This window comes from Anomaloglossus baeobatrachus, chromosome 1 (assembly GCF_048569485.1).
Source record: "Anomaloglossus baeobatrachus isolate aAnoBae1 chromosome 1, aAnoBae1.hap1, whole genome shotgun sequence".
NCBI lineage: Eukaryota > Metazoa > Chordata > Amphibia > Anura > Aromobatidae > Anomaloglossus > Anomaloglossus baeobatrachus.
The window spans coordinates 913947622-913968482 of NC_134353.1; positions in this window are offsets into that span (position 1 = coordinate 913947622).

Below are 20861 nucleotides of genomic sequence, written 5' to 3' on the forward strand. Positions count from 1 at the left end.
TGACCCATATGACCATCCACTTTACCCATTAGGGGAGACTAGGGACATTTTGTGGACATCTTAGTGCATTACATTCTCCTGGTGCTCCAGCTCCCTCTACTGGTTCATTACACAAAGAATTGGTGGCCAGTGGAGGCATGAAGAGGGGTATTGTGCAGGTATGAAGAGGGGTGCAGCACAAAATAAAGGAATTCAACACCTCCAATGAACGCATTTAGGCATCATCTAAGATTTGAACCAGCAAATTTTTCACAACCCAACAATCTGTTCTGAGACTCCAAGATGGTCACGAAGAGGTGCCCTAGAGCAAAGTTTCCAGCCCCAAGGGCTCTGTCTGGGATTCCAACACAGCATTTCTCACACACAAAGGGAGAATCATACCCCGAGACCATCAAAGGAAAGTACCCCTCTTCATACCTCCGCTGGCCACCAATTCTGTGTGTGTTTGATGAAGGTCTATATGATCGAAACGTTACACTACTATCACACATGTTGGTTGATGGAATATAAATAAAATTTGACTTTTCTTTATGCACAGCATTTGAGTGCCGGATCTTTTTTGTACTCATATCTGGGACTGCCTATATCTCAAAAATGCAAGAATCTCCTACTCTCTTAAGCAATTTTATGTGCAATCGGATACATTTCCCTGATCATTCAAACTTTAAATCTATTTTACTGGTATATTCACAGAACGAGTACACACAAATCTGAAGGAAGCGCAATAGTGATGATAAATCATAAATCTGACATAATTTGAATTACCCAAATACTGCAATGTTATTGTCAATTAACTCAATGTTCCTTAATATAGTCTGGCTTTTCTCACCTCTCCCTTCTTAGAGGCCATCCTTGCTGTTTCCTGACTGCTGTCTTTTTTCTGTTCCTCTGTCATGTATTATTTGTCTGTGGAAGAGAAAGCGCACACAGGGTCTTACCAGGTATAAGATTTCGCAAATATGGTGCCAAAGGCACACTCACCTCTTGAAGTTGTGTCAGGCACAACTTCTTGATGAACATATATCAAAAAGTGGTCAGCAGCAGCCCTGAAGCGAGAGATAAAACAATATGGATAAAAGAAATCCGGGTTTAATGCTGCGCTTGAAACCACATGAATCCAGGAGTAGGTGATGAAATCCTTTTTCTTTATTTCTGCAGGTCAACGCGTTTCAAAGACATATCCGTCTTCTTCATCAGGACAAAATCAGATACTGTTCTTTTGTCCTGATGAAGAAGACAGATATGTCTTTGAAACACATTGACCTGCAGAAATAAAGAAAAAGGATTTCATCACTAGAGATGAGCGAACCGGTCCCGGTTCGGCTCGAGGTCGGTTCGCCGAACGGAGGTCCCGTTCGAGTTCGGCTCGTCGAACGTTCGACGAACCGAACTCGAACTGCATAGGAAACAATGGCAGGCAATCACAAACACAGAAAAACACCTAGAAAACACCCTCAAAGGTGTCCAAAAGGTGACAAACAACTCAAACACATGGGAAAGTGACAAGGACATATACTCATGCGAAAACAAAACAGCTGGACAAGGAAAAAGAGGAGGAGACACAGATATATGAGTATATGCAAGGAAACATTGATTCCATTATTGTGCAACTTGAGCCCTGCTCATTTTAGGCTTCCAATCTGGATAAATTGCCTGAGCTCGCCACGTACGCCTTGGGGATCTTGTCGTGTCCTGCAGCCAGCGTTCTCTCGGAACCTGTCTTCAGTGCTGCTGGGGGTCTGCTGGCAGATAAGCACACGTGTCTGTCCACTGACAATGTGGACATGGCTCTCAGAGGACTTTTCTTCCCCTGGGTCAGCCAGGGGACGGGAAAGGCACGCGTATTTTTGAGAGTGCTTCATGCAAAGCATCTTTTTCTTTTTGAAAAGGGGCATCAACTGATGTCAGTCAAGTGGGGTGTGTGTGGCCCAATTAGTGCCAACGAGGGAGACTGTGGTTGTAGTCCCCTCGCTGTGTTTCTAAAAGAACCAAGATGAACAAGTCATGGCTCTCAGAGGACTTTTCTTCCCCTGGGTCAGCCAGGGGACGGGAAAGGCACGCGTATTTTTGAGAGTGCTTCATGCAAAGCATCTTTTTCATCTTGAAAATTGGGTCAACTGATGCCAGTCAAGTGGGGTGTGTGTGGCCCACTTAGTGGAAACGAGGGAGACTGTGGTTGGAGTCCCCTCGCTGTGTTTCTAAAAGAACCAAGATGAACAAGTCATGGCTCTCAGAGGACTTTTCTTCCCCTGGGTCAGCCAGGGGACGGGAAAGGCACGCGTATTTTTGAGAGTGCTTTATGCAAAGCATCTTTTTCTTTTTGAAAAGGGGCATCAACTGATGTCAGTCAAATGGGGTGTGTGTGGCCCAATTAGTGCCAACGAGGGAGACTGTGGTTGGAGTCCCCTCGCTGTGTTTCTAAAAGAACCAAAATGAACAAATCATGGCTCTCAGAAGACTTTTCTTCCCCTGGGTCAGCCAGGGGACGGGAAAGGCACGCGTATTTTTGAGAGTGCTTCATGCAAAGCATCTTTTTCTTTTTGAAAAGGGGCATCAACTGATGTCAGTCAAGTGGGGTGTGTGGGGCCCAATTAGTGCCAACGAGGGAGACTGTGGTTGGAGTCCCCTCGCTGTGTTTCTAAAAGAACCAAAATGAACAAATCATGGCTCTCAGAGGACTTTTCTTCCCCTGGGTCAGCCAGGGGACGGGAAAGGCATGCGTATTTTTGAGAGTGCGTCATGCAAAGCATCTTTTTCATCTTGAAAATTGGGTCAACTGATGCCAGTCAAGTGGGGTGTGTGTGGCCCAGTTAGTGGAAACGAGGGAGACTGTGGTTGGAGTCCCCTCGCTGTGTTTCTAAAAGAACCAAGATTAACAAGTCATGGCTCTCAGAGGACTTTTCTTCCCCTGGGTCAGCCAGGGGACGGGAAAGGCACGCGTATTTTTGAGAGTGCTTCATGCAAAGCATCTTTTTCATCTTCAAAATTGCGTCAACTGATGCCAGTCAAGTGGGGTGTGTGTGGCCCAGTTAGTGGAAACGAAGGAGACTGTGGTTGGAGTCCCCTCGCTGTGTTTCTAAAAGAACCAAGATGAACAAGTCATGGCTCTCAGAGGACTTTTCTTCCCCTGGGTCAGCCAGAGGACGGGAAAGGCACGCGTATTTTTGAGAGTGCTTCATGCAAAGCATCTTTTTCATCTTGAAAATTGGGTCAACTGATGCCAGTCAAGTGGGGTGTGTGTGGCCCAGTTAGTGGAAACGAGGGAGACTGTGGTTGGAGTCCCCTCGCTGTGTTTCTAAAAGAACCAAGATGAACAAGTCATGGCTCTCAGAGGACTTTTCTTCCCCTGGGTCAGCCAGGGGACGGGAAAGGCACGCGTATTTTTGAGAGTGCTTCATGCAAAGCATCTTTTTCTTTTTGAAAAGGGGCATCAACTGATGTCAGTCAAGTGGGGTGTGTGTGGCCCAATTAGTGCAAAAGAGGGAGACTGTGGTTGGAGTCCCCTCGCTGTGTTTCTAAAAGAACCAAGATGAAATAAGTCATGGCTCTCAGAGGACTTTTCTTCCCCTGGGTCAGCCAGGGGACGGGAAAGGCACGCATATTTTTGAGAGTGCTTCATGCAAAGCATCTATTTCATCTTGAAAATTGGGTCAACTGATGCCAGTCAAGTGGGGTGTGTGTGGCCCAGTTAGTGGAAACGAGGGAGACTGTGGTTGGAGTCCCCTCGCTGTGTTTCTAAAAGAACGAAGATGAACAAGTCATGGCTCTCAGAGAACTTTTCTTCCCCTGGGTCAGCCAGGGGACGGGAAAGGCACGCGTATTTTTGAGAGTGCTTCATGCAAAGCATCTTTTTCATCTTGAAAATTGGGTCAATTGATGCCAGTCAAGTGGGGTGTGTGTGGCCCAGTTAATGGAGACGAGGGAGACTGTGGTTGGAGTCCCCTCACTGTGTTTCTAAAAGAACCAAGATGAACAAGTCATGGCTCTCAGAGGACTTTTCTTCCCCTGGGTCAGCCAGGGGACGGGAAAGGCACGCGTATTTTTGAGAGTGCTTCATGCAAAGCATCTTTTTCATCTTGAAAATTGGGTCAACTGATGCCAGTCAATTGGGGTGTGTGTGGCCCAGTTAGTGGAAACGAGGGAGACTGTGGTTGGAGTCCCCTCGCTGTGTTTCTAAAAGAACCAAGATGAACAAGTCATGGCTCTGAGAGGACTTTTCTTCCCCTGGGTCAGCCAGGGGACGGGAAAGGCACGCGTATTTTTGAGAGTGCTTCATGCAAAGCATCTTTTTCTTTTTGAAAAGGGGCATCAACTGATGTCAGTCAAGTGGGGTGTGTGTGGCCCAATTAGTGCCAACGAGGGAGACTGTGGTTGGAGTCCCCTCGCTGTGTTTCTAAAAGAACCAAAATGAACAAATCATGGCTCTCAGAGGACTTTTCTTCCCCTGGGTCAGCCAGGGGACGGGAAAGGCACGCGTATTTTTGAGAGTGCTTTATGCAAAGCATCTTTTTCATCTTGAAAATTGGGTCAACTGATGCCAGTCAAGTGGGATGTGTGTGGCCCAGTTAGTGGAAATGAGGGAGACTGTGGTTGGAGTCCCCTCGCTGTGTTTCTAAAAGAACCAAGATGAACAAGTCATGGCTCTTAGAGGACTTTTCTTCCCCTGGGTCAGCCAGGGGACGGGAAAGGCACGCGTATTTTTGAGAGTGCTTCATGCAAAGCATCTTTTTTATCTTGAAAATTGGGTCAATTGATGCCAGTCAAGTGGGGTGTGTGTGGCCCAGTTAATGGAGACGAGGGAGACTGTGGTTGGAGTCCCCTCGCTGTGTTTCTAAAAGAACCAAGATGAACAAGTCATGGCTCTCAGAGGACTTTTCTTCCCCTGGGTCAGCCAGGGGACGGGAAAGGCACGCGTATTTTTGAGAGTGCTTCATGCAAAGCATCTTTTTCATCTTGAAAATTGGGTCAACTGATGCCAGTCAAGTGGGGTGTGTGTGGCCCACTTAGTGGAAACGAGGGAGACTGTGGTTGGAGTCCCCTCGCTGTGTTTCTAAAAGAACCAAGATGAACAAGTCATGGCTCTCAGAGGACTTTTCTTCCCCTGGGTCAGCCAGGGGACGGGAAAGGCACGCGTATTTTTGAGAGTGCTTTATGCAAAGCATCTTTTTCTTTTTGAAAAGGGGCATCAACTGATGTCAGTCAAATGGGGTGTGTGTGGCCCAATTAGTGCCAACGAGGGAGACTGTGGTTGGAGTCCCCTCGCTGTGTTTCTAAAAGAACCAAAATGAACAAATCATGGCTCTCAGAAGACTTTTCTTCCCCTGGGTCAGCCAGGGGACGGGAAAGGCACGCGTATTTTTGAGAGTGCTTCATGCAAAGCATCTTTTTCATCTTGAAAATTGGGTCAACTGATGCCAGTCAAGTGGGGTGTGTGTGGCCCAGTTAGTGGAAACGAGGGAGACTGTGGTTGGAGTCCCCTCGCTGTGTTTCTAAAAGAACCAAGATTAACAAGTCATGGCTCTCAGAGGACTTTTCTTCCCCTGGGTCAGCCAGGGGACGGGAAAGGCACGCGTATTTTTGAGAGTGCTTCATGCAAAGCATCTTTTTCATCTTCAAAATTGCGTCAACTGATGCCAGTCAAGTGGGGTGTGTGTGGCCCAGTTAGTGGAAACGAAGGAGACTGTGGTTGGAGTCCCCTCGCTGTGTTTCTAAAAGAACCAAGATGAACAAGTCATGGCTCTCAGAGGACTTTTCTTCCCCTGGGTCAGCCAGAGGACGGGAAAGGCACGCGTATTTTTGAGAGTGCTTCATGCAAAGCATCTTTTTCATCTTGAAAATTGGGTCAACTGATGCCAGTCAAGTGGGGTGTGTGTGGCCCAGTTAGTGGAAACGAGGGAGACTGTGGTTGGAGTCCCCTCGCTGTGTTTCTAAAAGAACCAAGATGAACAAGTCATGGCTCTCAGAGGACTTTTCTTCCCCTGGGTCAGCCAGGGGACGGGAAAGGCACGCGTATTTTTGAGAGTGCTTCATGCAAAGCATCTTTTTCTTTTTGAAAAGGGGCATCAACTGATGTCAGTCAAGTGGGGTGTGTGTGGCCCAATTAGTGCAAAAGAGGGAGACTGTGGTTGGAGTCCCCTCGCTGTGTTTCTAAAAGAACCAAGATGAAATAAGTCATGGCTCTCAGAGGACTTTTCTTCCCCTGGGTCAGCCAGGGGACGGGAAAGGCACGCATATTTTTGAGAGTGCTTCATGCAAAGCATCTATTTCATCTTGAAAATTGGGTCAACTGATGCCAGTCAAGTGGGGTGTGTGTGGCCCAGTTAGTGGAAACGAGGGAGACTGTGGTTGGAGTCCCCTCGCTGTGGTTCTAAAAGAACGAAGATGAACAAGTCATGGCTCTCAGAGGACTTTTCTTCCCCTGGGTCAGCCAGGGGACGGGAAAGTCACGCGTATTTTTGAGAGTGCTTCATGCAAAGCATCTTTTTCATCTTGAAAATTGGGTCAATTGATGCCAGTCAAGTGGGGTGTGTGTGGCCCAGTTAATGGAGACGAGGGAGACTGTGGTTGGAGTCCCCTCACTGTGTTTCTAAAAGAACCAAGATGAACAAGTCATGGCTCTCAGAGGACTTTTCTTCCCCTGGGTCAGCCAGGGGACGGGAAAGGCACGCGTATTTTTGAGAGTGCTTCATGCAAAGCATCTTTTTCATCTTGAAAATTGGGTCAACTGATGCCAGTCAAGTGGGGTGTGTGTGGCCCAGTTAGTGGAAACGAGGGAGACTGTGGTTGGAGTCCCCTCGCTGTGTTTCTAAAAGAACCAAGATGAACAAGTCATGGCTCTGAGAGGACTTTTCTTCCCCTGGGTCAGCCAGGGGACGGGAAAGGCACGCGTATTTTTGAGAGTGCTTCATGCAAAGCATCTTTTTCTTTTTGAAAAGGGGCATCAACTGATGTCAGTCAAGTGGGGTGTGTGTGGCCCAATTAGTGCCAACGAGGGAGACTGTGGTTGGAGTCCCCTCGCTGTGTTTCTAAAAGAACCAAAATGAACAAATCATGGCTCTCAGAGGACTTTTCTTCCCCTGGGTCAGCCAGGGGACGGGAAAAGCACGCGTATTTTTGAGAGTGCTTTATGCAAAGCATCTTTTTCATCTTGAAAATTGGGTCAACTGATGCCAGTCAAGTGGGGTGTGTGTGGCCCAGTTAGTGGAAATGAGGGAGACTGTGGTTGGAGTCCCCTCGCTGTGTTTCTAAAAGAACCAAGATGAACAAGTCATGGCTCTTAGAGGACTTTTCTTCCCCTGGGTCAGCCAGGGGACGGGAAAGGCACGCGTATTTTTGAGAGTGCTTCATGCAAAGCATCTTTTTTATCTTGAAAATTGGGTCAATTGATGCCAGTCAAGTGGGGTGTGTGTGGCCCAGTTAATGGAGACGAGGGAGACTGTGGTTGGAGTCCCCTCGCTGTGTTTCTAAAAGAACCAAGATGAACAAGTCATGGCTCTCAGAGGACTTTTCTTCCCCTGGGTCAGCCAGGGGACGGGAAAGGCACGCGTATTTTTGAGAGTGCTTCATGCAAAGCATCTTTTTCATCTTGAAAATTGGGTCAACTGATGCCAGTCAAGTGGGGTGTGTGTGGCCCAGTTAGTGGAAACGAGGGAGACTGTGGTTGGAGTCCCCTCGCTGTGTTTCAAAAAGAACCAAGATGAACAAGTCATGGCTCTGAGAGGACTTTTCTTCCCCTGGGTCAGCCAGGGGACGGGAAAGGCACGCGTATTTTTGAGAGTGCTTCATGCAAAGCATGTTTTTCTTTTTGAAAAGGGGCATCAACTGATGTCAGTCAAGTGGGGTGTGTGTGGCCCAATTAGTGCCAACGAGGGAGACTGTGGTTGGAGTCCCCTCGCTGTGTTTCTAAAAGAACCAAAATGAACAAATCATGGCTCTCAGAGGACTTTTCTTCCCCTGGGTCAGCCAGGGGACGGGAAAGGCACGCGTATTTTTGAGAGTGCTTCATGCAAAGCATCTTTTTCATCTTGAAAATTGGGTCAACTGATGCCAGTCAAGTGGGGTGTGTGTGGCCCAGTTAGTGGAAATGAGGGAGACTGTGGTTGGAGTCCCCTCGCTGTGTTTCTAAAAGAACCAAGATGAACAAGTCATGGCTCTTAGAGGACTTTTCTTCCCCTGGGTCAGCCAGGGGACGGGAAAGGCACGCGTATTTTTGAGAGTGCTTCATGCAAAGCATCTTTTTCTTTTTGAAAAGGGGCATCAACTGATGTCAGTCAAGTGGGGTGTGTGTGGCCCAATTAGCGCCAACGAGGGAGACTGTGGTTGGAGTCCCCTCGCTGTGTTTCTAAAAGAACCAAGATGAACAAGTCATGGCTCTCAGAGGACTTTTCTTCCCCTGGGTCAGCCAGGGGACGGGAAAGGCACGCGTATTTTTGAGAGTGCTTCATGCAAAGCATCTTTTTCTTTTTGAAAAGGGGCATCAACTGATGTCAGTCAAGTGGGGTGTGTGTGGCCCAATTAGTGCCAACGAGGGAGACTGTGGTTGGAGTCCCCTCGCTGTCTTTCTAAAAGAACCAAGATGAACAAGTCATGGCTCTCAGAGAACTTTTCTTCCCCTGGGTCAGCCAGGGGACGGGAAAGGCACGCGTATTTTTGAGAGTGCTTCATGCAAAGCATCTTTTTCATCTTGAAAATTGGGTCAACTGATGCCAGTCAAGTGGGGTGTGTGTGGCCCAGTTAGTGGAAACGAGGGAGACTGTGGTTGGAGTCCCCTCGCTGTGTTTCTAAAAGAACCAAGATGAACAAATCATGGCTCTCAGAGGACTTTTCTTCCCCTGGGTCAGCCAGGGGACGGGAAAGGCACGCGTATTTTTGAGAGTGCTTCATGCAAAGCATCTTTTTCTTTTTGAAAAGGGGCATCAACTGATGTCAGTCAAGTGGGGTGTGTGTGGCCCAATTAGTGCCAACGAGGGAGACTGTGGTTGGAGTCCCCTCGCTGTGTTTCTAAAAGAACCAAGATGAACAAGTCATGGCTCTCAGAGGACTTTTCTTCCCCTGGGTCAGCCAGGGGACGGGAAAGGCACGCGTATTTTTGAGAGTGCTTCATGCAAAGCATCTTTTTCATCTTGAAAATTGGGTCAACTGATGCCAGTCAAGTGGGGTGTGTGTGGCCCAGTTAGTGGAAACGAGGGAGACTGTGGTTGGAGTCCCCTCGCTGTGTTTCTAAAAGAACCAAGATGAACAAGTCATGGCTCTCAGAGGACTTTTCTTCCCCTGGGTCAGCCAGGGGACGGGAAAGGCACGCGTATTTTTGAGAGTGCTTCATGCAAAGCATCTTTTTCTTTTTGAAAAGGGGCATCAACTGATGTCAGTCAAGTGGGGTGTGTGTGGCCCAATTAGTGCCAATGAGGGAGACTGTGGTTGGAGTCCCCTCGCTGTGTTTCTAAAAGAACCAAAATGAACAAATCATGGCTGTTAGAGGACTTTTCTTCCCCTGGGTCAGCCAGGGGACGGGAAAGGCACGCGTATTTTTGAGAGTGCTTCATGCAAAGCATCTTTTTCATCTTGAAAATTGGGTCAACTGATGCCAGTCAAGTGGGGTGTATGTGGCCCAGTTAGTGGAAACGAGGGAGACTGTGGTTGGAGTCCCCTCGCTGTGTTTCTAAAAGAACCAAGATGAACAAGTCATGGCTCTCAGAGGACTTTTCTTCCCCTGGGTCAGCCAGGGGACGAGAAAGGCACGCGTATTTTTGAGAGTGCTTCATGCAAAGCATCTTTTTCATCTTGAAAATTGGGTCAACTGATGCCAGTCAAGTGGGGTGTGTGTGGCCCAGTTAGTGGAAACGAGGGAGACTGTGGTTGGAGTCCCCTCGCTGTGTTTCTAAAAGAACCAAGATGAACAAGTCATGGCTCTCAGAGGACTTTTCTTCCCCTGGGTCAGCCAGGGGACGGGAAAGGCACGCGTATTTTTGAGAGTGCTTCATTCAAAGCATCTTTTTCATCTTGAAAATTGGGTCAACTGATGCCAGTCAAGTGGGGTGTGTGTGGCCTAGTTAGTGGAAACGAGGGAGACTGTGGTTGGAGTCCCCTCGCTGTGTTTCTAAAAGAACCAAGATGAACAAGTCATGGCTCTCAGAGGACTTTTCTTCCCCTGGGTCAGCCAGGGGACGGGAAAGGCATGCGTATTTTTGAGATTGCTTCATGCAAAGCATCTTTTTCATCTTGAAAATTGGGTCAACTGATGCCAGTCAAGTGGGGTGTGTGTGGCCCAGTTAGTGGAAACGAGGGAGACTGTGGTTGGAGTCCCCTCGCTGTGTTTCTAAAAGAACCAAGATGAACAAGTCATGGCTCTCAGAGGACTTTTCTTCCCCTGGGTCAGCCAGGGGACGGGAAAGGCACGCGTATTTTTGAGAGTGCTTCATGCAAAGCATCTTTTTCATCTTGAAAATTGGGTCAACTGATGCCAGTCAAGTGGGGTGTGTGTGGCCCAGTTAGTGGAAACGAGGGAGACTGTGGTTGGAGTCCCCTCGCTGTGTTTCTAAAAGAACCAAGATGAACAAGTCATGGCTCTCAGAGGACTTTTCTTCCCCTGGGTCAGCCAGGGGACGGGAAAGGCACGCGTATTTTTGAGAGTGCTTCATGCAAAGCATCTTTTTCATTTTGAAAAGGGGCATCAACTGATGTCAGTCAAGTGGGGTGTGTGTGGCCCAATTAGTGCCAACGAGGGAGACTGTGGTTGGAGTCCCCGCGCTGTGTTTTACATGCTTTTAGAAGGGCATGACATGGCTTAGAGGTTGCCTTTCAGCATCTGGAAACTGTTGGCTACCAAAATGCTGCCTTTCCAACCTTTTTAACCGAGGATTTTTTAGACCTTATGCCCATCGCAGTGCCCCAAGAGCTGATGCCCAGGCGCCACTCCTTCTCCAACAAAGGCGTGCACGCGCTACACCAGCATGTCGCACTAGACATCACTGATTCCTTGAGAAACTCTGTGTGACAGGGTGCATTTCACCACAGATAATTGGCCCAGTAAGCATGGACAGGGGCGTTACATGTCGCTGACTGGGCAATGGGTTACTGTGGGGAGAGATGGAGAAGGGTCTGCTGTACAAGTCTTGCCGTCCCCACGAGTTGTTTCAATCCTTCTTCTGTATGTAGAAGTTAATACACTGCTTCTGCCTCTTCAACCTCGTGTGGGTCCTCCACCTTGGCGCAAACCCTGTGTGGTCAGGCCACCCTTCCTTGTAACTGCGCACAAGGACTACCACACACCTCCTTATTATGCTGGCAGAAGAGCTCAATGCCATCAGGCGGTCAAAGTTTTACTTTGAAATGTATGGGAAATGTGAGTCACACCGCTGAGAAGTTGTGGACGGTTAGCTCTGGAGACCGAGTTTCATCAATGGTTGTCTCCACTCAACCAGCAGCCAGGGAAGGCCGGGTGCGACAATGATGCAAAGATGGGTGCGGCCCTTCGCTGTGACAATGTGACACACGTGCCTTGTGTGGTTCACGTGTTGAACCTGGTTGTCCAACAATTTTTAAAGCACTAGCCTGGCCCACATGGCCTTCTGCAGAGAGCACGGTGTAACGCCTTCCTTGATATACACACTCAGATGGGCTGTAAATGATAGGCTAGAGGGAAGCCACTCACCAAGCAGGACCCCTAGAACCCTGAAACCCTTTAATCCCTATACAGGGATTAGGAATTGCACAGGGCCCAAGGTGATTAATACCTGTGGAAGGCTGCAGTTCCAGAGAATAGTAGTCAGGCAGGGTCAAAACATTAATTGAGGAACAGGAACAGAATGGGACGGCCAGGACTTAATCAGAAAACAAGCAGAGGTGAAATGCGGATCGGCCAACAAGGTACATAAACAGCAAGCAGGAAAAGTAGTCAGGTAACAAGCACACAAAATCATAAAACTGAACTGGGGGTAAAAGCAGAGCTATGTCTGGCAGTGGTCTGCAGACAGGATGGGCATAAAAAAGGGTGTGGTGTCTTCCCATTGGTTGTAGCTCAATGATGGTATTTCATCTGTGAGATACCCACCAGCTACATTCAGCCAGAGATTCTGCATCTGTCAAGGTAATGCAGCCCAGTGGGTGAGCATAACCTACGTCCACCTGCGCCGCTGGCATCGACTCCTCTCCCATCATCAGCACTATTCATGAAAGGAACACGTTGTCACCTGGCGACCGGAGTACAAATTGACGGAGCGGACTCCGTTGGTGACTTAACAGCCGTGTGCGGCAATGATGCAAACCTGGCTGCGGGCCATCGTCAGGGCAATGTGACACACGTGCCTTGTATGGCTCACGTGTTGAACCTAATTCTCCAGCAATTTTTAAAACACCATCACGGCCTACATGGCCTTGTGCAGCGGGCACGCTCGCTATGTGCTCACTTCCATCGTGCGCACACAGCAGCTCAACAACTTTCGTCGCTACAGAAGTCTTTAGGTCTGGTGGTTAAACGCCTGAAATGCGATGTGCCCACATGCAGGAATTTGAATCTGCACATGTTGCAGTGTTTGTGGCAGCACCGCCGAACCCTGCTGCAATACGTTATGACATATAGCCTGGGATAACTTGATCCAGAGGTGGTGCAGATCACGCTGCTGGAGTGGTGTTAGATCAAGGACCTATGCACCCTGCTACACAGTTTACAAATGTCGACGAAGATGTTTAGCACTGGCAATGTCATTCTCAGCGTGACAATTCTGGTCATCTACATGATGGAGCACACTGTAATTATTATTCGGAGTCAGGTGTTGGGACAAGAGGAAGGGGAGGAAGTACAGGAGGAGTCATATGCGGAAGGGATAACAAGATCTACGAGGTCCAGATGGTCAGCGGCACCTATGCGGCAGTCATGGTGAGGGAGAGGGATTAACAAGGGCGCATAGTATCAGCAAAAAGTGTTGAGGAAGGTGCAGGAGCCCATGAAGAAATGGAGGACGAACTGGCGATGGGCATGGAAGACTCAGCAGATGAGTGAGAGCTTGCTCACATTTCGGTTGTGCGAGGTTGTGGGGAGAGGGCAGAGGAAGGAGGCTCGATTCTCACCTCTCTGCCACCAACACACCAAGGACTTGGTTCTCCTGGATGCACAAGACACATGAGCGCCTTCTTGCTGCACTACCTACAACATGACCCTCGGATTGTACGAATTCAAAGTAATCCAGAATACTGGGTTGCCACACTGTTAGATCCCCGGTACAAGACAAAATTTGGCAAAATAATTCCTGTCATAGAAATGGACGCACGTATACAGGAGTATCTGCAGAATGTGGTACGCAATCTTAGATCTACTTTTCCACTTAACACCAGTGCTGCACAGAGTGAATCTCAACGCTTTGTCATGGATAGGAGGAAATGGGCTTTTACTTGTCCACATCTGAGGGACCGAGGGCTGGCTGCTGTGCTGAGATGGCATTGAGTACGGTGTCCCTGCAGAGTTGCACTTTTGGTCATATACCAAAATGAGTTGAAAAAGGACAGATGCTGGTGGAAAGGGGAACAGGTGTGTTGGAAAGGGGAAAAAAGTTTTGGTCCGTGGATTTGGTGGTTAAGCAACAGTAACATTTGCTGAAGAAACACCATCTGTTACGGTGGGACTGGCAGATTTGGATAAAGTGGTATATACTATGTTACCGCTATATAACGAAAATTAATAAGAAAAGAAAGAGAAAGGTATATATCCCCATCAGCAGTCAGTGTCCACCGTGCTCCCAGTTGGAAAAGGAGAGGTTGGCAACTGGAAGGTTTGGTGGAGGATACAGAGCTGTGTGGCTATGAAACTAATAGTAGCCTGAACCGAGTTAGACGCCATTTGGATCTGGAGACTGGGAGCCCTGTTAGCGTCACAGGGTCCACATGCCCACCCAGCCCAGGAACTCCCTGTTAACAACACAGGGGCCATTGAGTACGCTGACCGTGTGCGTAGGGGCACACCTGTGGACAGCAGGCGCATCAGCAGCAGCAGGCCTGTTAATGCCACTGGGCTGCACAAGCAGGACTGGTAGGACAGGAGCTGGTCTTAACTGTTCTGCGTTACCAACTGTGGTGGTGGCCTGCATCGATACCCTATCCTTGCCTACCTCTGGCCTAAAGCCGCAATGGGTTCAACACATGGAGGTGTGCTCTTTCGGAGCATAATAGAAGACTGCGCACCTCCTTGTTGGCTCCAGCCCCTTTTATAACCTGGGTCCGCCCCAAACCAGGGTGAACCACAATGCACCTCCTGGAGACAAAAGTAGAGTGACACGTCATGAGTGGCATAACTAGCGTCCTATTTGGAACCGCAACTTCAATGATGACCTCATGGCTGCCATGAACCAAACACCGCACCAGTCATCGTCTGACCATCAATAATGCGGTGACAAGTCATAGGGGTGGGCCTCTGCAAGCCATTTGGGAGGACACCTGATGCCCTGTGGTCTATATGGGACCCCCACATCAGGGGCAGGGCCAAAGAGTTCATTACCGGACCTAGTCTGTGATGCAGTAAGTGCCTGAGCATGCTCAATAGCATGAAATACAGTCTCTGAAAAAAGACTATCAGCTTTAGCATGGTGTCTAGGCACAAAACAGGACTTAGACCCGGCACGGAATGCAAGCACCTGTGCAAAGAGGCTTTTCACACTTAGTGTGGGAGCATGCGCTGTATCCCGAAATGAAGACTTAGCGTCAGGAATAGCACAGTCAGGCTGAGCATACTCACTAGGCGAAACACTGTAATTAGGCTGCAGCTGGGGTAAATTGGCACACGCATGCGCACTACCTGCCTCTCCACACTTAGACGTGGAGGGGAAATTGCTCTTGGAGATGCTGTCTATGAACAGAAGGAAAAGCTAAAGGAAGCCTGACTTTCTATCCCTCCGAATAATCAAATGCAGCAATGAATTCCATGAGTTTGCTATAACATTAGCGTAGCAAAATGTGCATGAGGGTATCATGTAGAGGTGCTAGAAATAGCTTGGCACCAGTGGGGCACTAATGGAATACAACAGCCAGTTCTATAATGCCACTAAATGGCAGTATTTTTTGCTATCATTTAAGCTTATTAAAAAAAGAGCAGGAGGGTGTCATGCAGAGGTGCTGCACATAGATTTGCACCAGTGGGGCACTAATGGAGTACAACACCCACTTCTTGTATGCCACTAGGTACACTGACTGTTTGCTAGTATAATGGCTTAGTTAAAAAGAGTTTGAGTGTGCAATGCAGGCAGAGGTGCTGCAAATATCTTTACAATAGTGTGAATAGACAAAAGTACAATAGCCACGTTTAGGATGCCACTAGGTACGCTGACTGTTTGCTAGTATAATGGCTTAGTTAAAAAAAGTTTGAGTGTGCAATGCAGGCAGAGGTGCTGCAAATATCTTTACAATAGTGTGAATAAACAAAAGTACAATAGCCACGTTTAGGATGCCACTAGGTGCACTGAGTGTTTGCTAGTATAATGGCTTAGTTAAAAAGAGTTTGAGTGTGCAATGCAGGCAGAGGTGCTGCAAATATCTTTACAATAGTGTGAATAGACAAAAGTACAATAGCCACGTTTAGGATGCCACTAGGTACACTGACTGTTTGCTAGTATAATGGCTTAGTTAAAAAAAGTTTGAGTGTGCAATGCAGGCAGAGGTGCTGCAAATATCTTTACAATAGTGTGAATAGACAAAAGTACAATAGCCACGTTTAGGATGCCACTAGGTACACTGACTGTTTGCTAGTATAATGGCTTAGTTAAAAAGAGTTTGAGTGTGCAATGCAGGCAGAGGTGCTGCAAATATCTTTACAATAGTGTGAATAGACAAAAGTACAATAGCCACGTTTAGGATGCCACTAGGTACACTGACTGTTTGCTAGTATAATGGCTTAGTTAAAAAAAGTTTGAGTGTGCAATGCAGGCAGAGGTGCTGCAAATATCTTTACAATAGTGTGAATAGACAAAAGTACAATAGCCACGTTTAGGATGCCACTAGGTACACTGACTGTTTGCTAGTATAATGGCTTAGTTAAAAAGAGTTTGAGTGTGCAATGCAGGCAGAGGTGCTGCAAATATCTTTACAATAGTGTGAATAGACAAAAGTACAATAGCCACGTTTAGGTTGCCACTACGTACACTGAGTGTTTGCTAGTATAATGGCTTAGTTAAAAAAAAGTTTGAGTGTGCAATGCATGCCTATTGCCAGAAACCTATGTAATGTGTAATAGAGAAACACTATTAATAATATTAAAGACTAAACAGGTTAAACAGTCATCATATAGGATAAATCTTGTAATAATTAGGGTTTACCTTATTTTTTATTAAATTTCTTTTTTAAAAAACTTAAAAATCCTTTCTATATGAAAAAGAAATTTACTAAAAAAGGTAATAATCGATATTGTGTTTTAAATTTTAAAATTTTTAAAAATATATTAATTTAAACATTTTAAATTTCAAAATATTAATGTAAGAAACCATACCTTAAAGTAACAAGCAATCTTTCTTCTGGAGGAATACATAGGCGCATGCTTGTGTCCTGGAGCTGAATATGAGGCCTTAGTATGTCCAAAATTGAATCAAACTGTTCAACTGATAAACGAGTATATGCCTGGAATTTTGCTGGATAACGCCTTAACTCGAGAAAAAGACAATGAAAATGTCCATGTGTAGGACGCATGAGGACAATAGGATGCACCCACATTCTTCTATCAGCAATATCCGAAGACGGTATCATAAAACGCCTAACCCCAAATCTTCGAGATATCATCCATGCGAGAAACAACAGAGCCTCATTTGATATGGACATTATGAAAAACTCAACAAGACCCAGTATGGAAGCACACCAAAAAAACCAAATCCGGATTAGTGGCTCATTTAAGTTGGAAAATGTTAATTAACACCAGCATCAACACATTAAATCATTAATGTGATGACAATCCACAGAAAAACGTTCTTGAAAAACGGATGGCAAACGCTAGTGACACGGATCACACACGGACTCTAAAAACGGACAAACGGATGAATCATACGGACATACGGAGGCAACACGGATGTTACACGGAACAAGAATACGGATGAAAAAACGGACAACGGACATGAAAAACGGTCCGTGAAACACGTGCGTGTTTTTAACGGACGTGTGAAGGGGGCCTACAATAGTGTGAATAGACAAAAGTACAATAGCCACGTTTAGGATGCCACTAGGTACACTGACTGTGTAATGGCTTAGTTAAAAAGAGTTTGAGTGTGCAATGCAGGCAGAGGTGCTGAAAATATCTTTACAATAGTGTGAATAGACAAAAGTACAATAGCCACGTTTAGGATGCCACTAGGTACACTGACTGTTTGCTAGTATAATGGCTTAGTTAAAAAGAGTTTGAGTGTGCAATGCAGGCAGAGGTGCTGCAAATATCTTTACAATAGTGTGAATAGACAAAAGTACAATAGCCACGTTTAGGATGCAACTAGGTACACTGACTGTTTGTTAGTATAATGGCTTAGTTAAAAAAAGTTTGAGTGTGCAATGCAGGCAGAGGTGCTGCAAATATCTTTACAATAGTGTGAATAGACAAAAGTACAATAGCCACGTTTAGGATGCCACTAGGTACACTGACTGTGTAATGGCTTAGTTAAAAAGAGTTTGAGTGTGCAATGCAGGCAGAGGTGCTGCAAATATCTTTACAATAGTGTGAATAGACAAAAGTACAATAGCCACGTTTAGGATGCCACTAGGTACACTGACTGTTTGCTAGTATAATGGCTTAGTTAAAAAGAGTTTGAGTGTGCAATGCAGGCAGAGGTGCTGCAAATATCTTTACAATAGTGTGAATAGACAAAAGTACAATAGCCACGTTTAGGATGCCACTAGGTACACTGACTGTTTGCTAGTATAATGGCTTAGTTAAAAAAAGTTTGAGTGTGCAATGCAGGCAGAGGTGCTGCAAATATCTTTACAATAGTGTGAATAGACAAAAGTACAATAGCCACGTTTAGGATGCCACTAGGTACACTGACTGTGTAATGGCTTAGTTAAAAAGAGTTTGAGTGTGCAATGCAGGCAGAGGTGCTGCAAATATCTTTACAATAGTGTGAATAGACAAAAGTACAATAGCCACGTTTAGGATGCCACTAGGTACACTGAGTGTTTGCTAGTATAATGGCTTAGTTAAAAAAAGTTTCAGTGTGCAATGCATGCAGAGGTGCTGCAAATATCTTTACAATAGTGTGAATAGACAAAAGTACAATAGCCACGTTTAGGATGCCACTAGGTACACTGACTGTGTAATGGCTTAGTTAAAAAGAGTTTGAGTGTGCAATGCAGGCAGAGGTGCTGCAAATATCTTTATAATAGTGTGAATAGACAAAAGTACAATAGCCACGTTTAGGATGCCACTAGGTACACTGACTGTTTGCTAGTATAATGGCTTAGTTAAAAAGAGTTTGAGTGTGCAATGCAGGCAGAGGTGCTGCAAATATCTTTACAATAGTGTGAATAGACAAAAGTACAATAGCCACGTTTAGGATGCAACTAGGTACACTGACTGTTTGCTAGTATAATGGCTTAGTTAAAAAGAGTTTGAGTGTGCAATGCAGGCAGAGGTGCTGCAAATACCTTTACAATAGTGTGAATAGACAAAAGTACAATAGCCACGTTTAGGATGCCACTAGGTACACTGAGTGTTTGCTAGTATAATGGCTTAGTTAAAAAAAGTTTAAGTGTGCAATGCAGGCAGAGGTGCTGCAAATATCTTTACAATAGTGTGAATAGACAAAAGTACAATAGACACGTTTAGGATGCCACTAGGTACACTGACTGTTTGTTAGTATAATGGCTTAGTTAAAAAGAGTTTGAGTGTGCAATGCAGGCAGAGGTGCTGCAAATATCTTTACAATAGTGTGAATAGACAAAAGTACAATAGCCACGTTTAGGATGCCACTAGGTACACTGACTGTGTAATGGCTTAGTTAAAAAGAGTTTGAGTGTGCAATGCAGGCAGAGGTGCTGCAAATATCTTTACAATAGTGTGAATAGACAAAAGTACAATAGCCACAGTTAGGATGCCACTAGGTACACTGACTGTGTAATGGCTTAGTTAAAAAGAGTTTGAGTGTGCAATGCAGGCAGAGGTGCTGCAAATATCTTTACAATAGTGTGAATAGACAAAAGTACAATAGCCACGTTTAGGATGCCACTAGGTACACTGACTGTTTGCTAGTATAACGGCTTAGTTAAAAAGAGTTTGAGTGTGCAATGCAGGCAGAGGTGCTGCAAATATCTTTACAATAGTGTGAATAGACAAAAGTACAATAGCCACGTTTAGGATGCCACTAGGTACACTGACTGTTTGCTAGTATAATGGCTTAGTTAAAAAAAAGTTTGAGTGTGCAATGCAGGCAGAGGTGCTGCAAATATCTTTACAATAGTGTGAATAGACAAAAGTACAATAGCCACGTTTAGGATGCCACTAGGTACACTGACTGTGTAATGGCTTAGTTAAAAAGAGTTTGAGTGTGCAATGCAGGCAGAGGTGCTGCAAATATCTTTACAATAGTGTGAATAGACAAAAGTACAATAGCCACGTTTAGGATGCCACTAGGTACACTGACTGTTTGCTAGTATAACGGCTTAGTTAAAAAGAGTTTGAGTGTGCAATGCAGGCAGAGGTGCTGCAAATATCTTTACAATAGTGTGAATAGACAAAAGTACAATAGCCACGTTTAGGATGCCACTAGGTACACTGACTGTTTGCTAGTATAATGGCTTAGTTAAAAAAAAGTTTGAGTGTGCAATGCAGGCAGAGGTGCTGCAAATATCTTTACAATAGTGTGAATAGACAAAAGTACAATAGCCACGTTTAGGATGCCACTAGGTACACTGACTGTGTAATGGCTTAGTTAAAAAGAGTTTGAGTGTGCAATGCAGGCAGAGGTGCTGCAAATATCTTTACAATAGTGTGAATAGACAAAAGTACAATAGCCACGTTTAGGATGCCACTAGGTACACTGAGTGTTTGCTAGTATAATGGCTTAGTTAAAAAGAGTTTGAGTGTGCAATGCAGGCAGAGGTGCTGCAAATATCTTTACAATAGTGTGAATAGACAAAAGTACAATAGCCACGTTTAGGATGCAACTATGTACACTGACTGTTTGCTAGTATAATGGCTTAGTTAAAAAGAGTTTGAGTGTGCAATGCAGGCAGAGGTGCTGCAAATACCTTTACAATAGTGTGAATAGACAAAAGTACAATAGCCACGTTTAGGATGCCACTAGGTACACAGAGTGTTTGCTAGTATAATGGCTTAGTTAAAAAAAGTTTAAGTGTGCAATGCAGGCAGAGGTGCTGCAAATATCTTTACAATAGTGTGAATAGACAAAAGTACAATAGCCACGTTTAGGATGCCACTAGGTACACTGACTGTTTGCTAGTATAATGGCTTAGTTAAAAAGAGTTTGAGTGTGCAATGCAGGCAGAGGTGCTGCAAATATCTTTACAATAGTGTGAATAGTAGAGATGAGCGAACCGGTCCCGGTTCGGCTCGAGGCCGGTTCGCCGAACGGGGGTCCCGTTCGAGTTCGGTTCGTCGAACGTTCGACGAACCGAACTCGAACGTATAGGCTATAATGGGAGGCAATCACAAACACATAAAAATGCATTATAAATGTACACAAACAGTTAATAAACATTGCCATAACACTTACCGGTCCTCGCGATCCCTTCTGCACTCTGTCTCCTGCCGCTATTCCATCCGATGATCGCTGAATCCTCCCGGTGACCTGCACTGCCAGCAGAGAAGCAGGACCTATCGTGACGTCAAAATAGCCATGTGACCAGTCACGTGGCTATTATCTCATTGGCTACAGACTGGTCACATGACT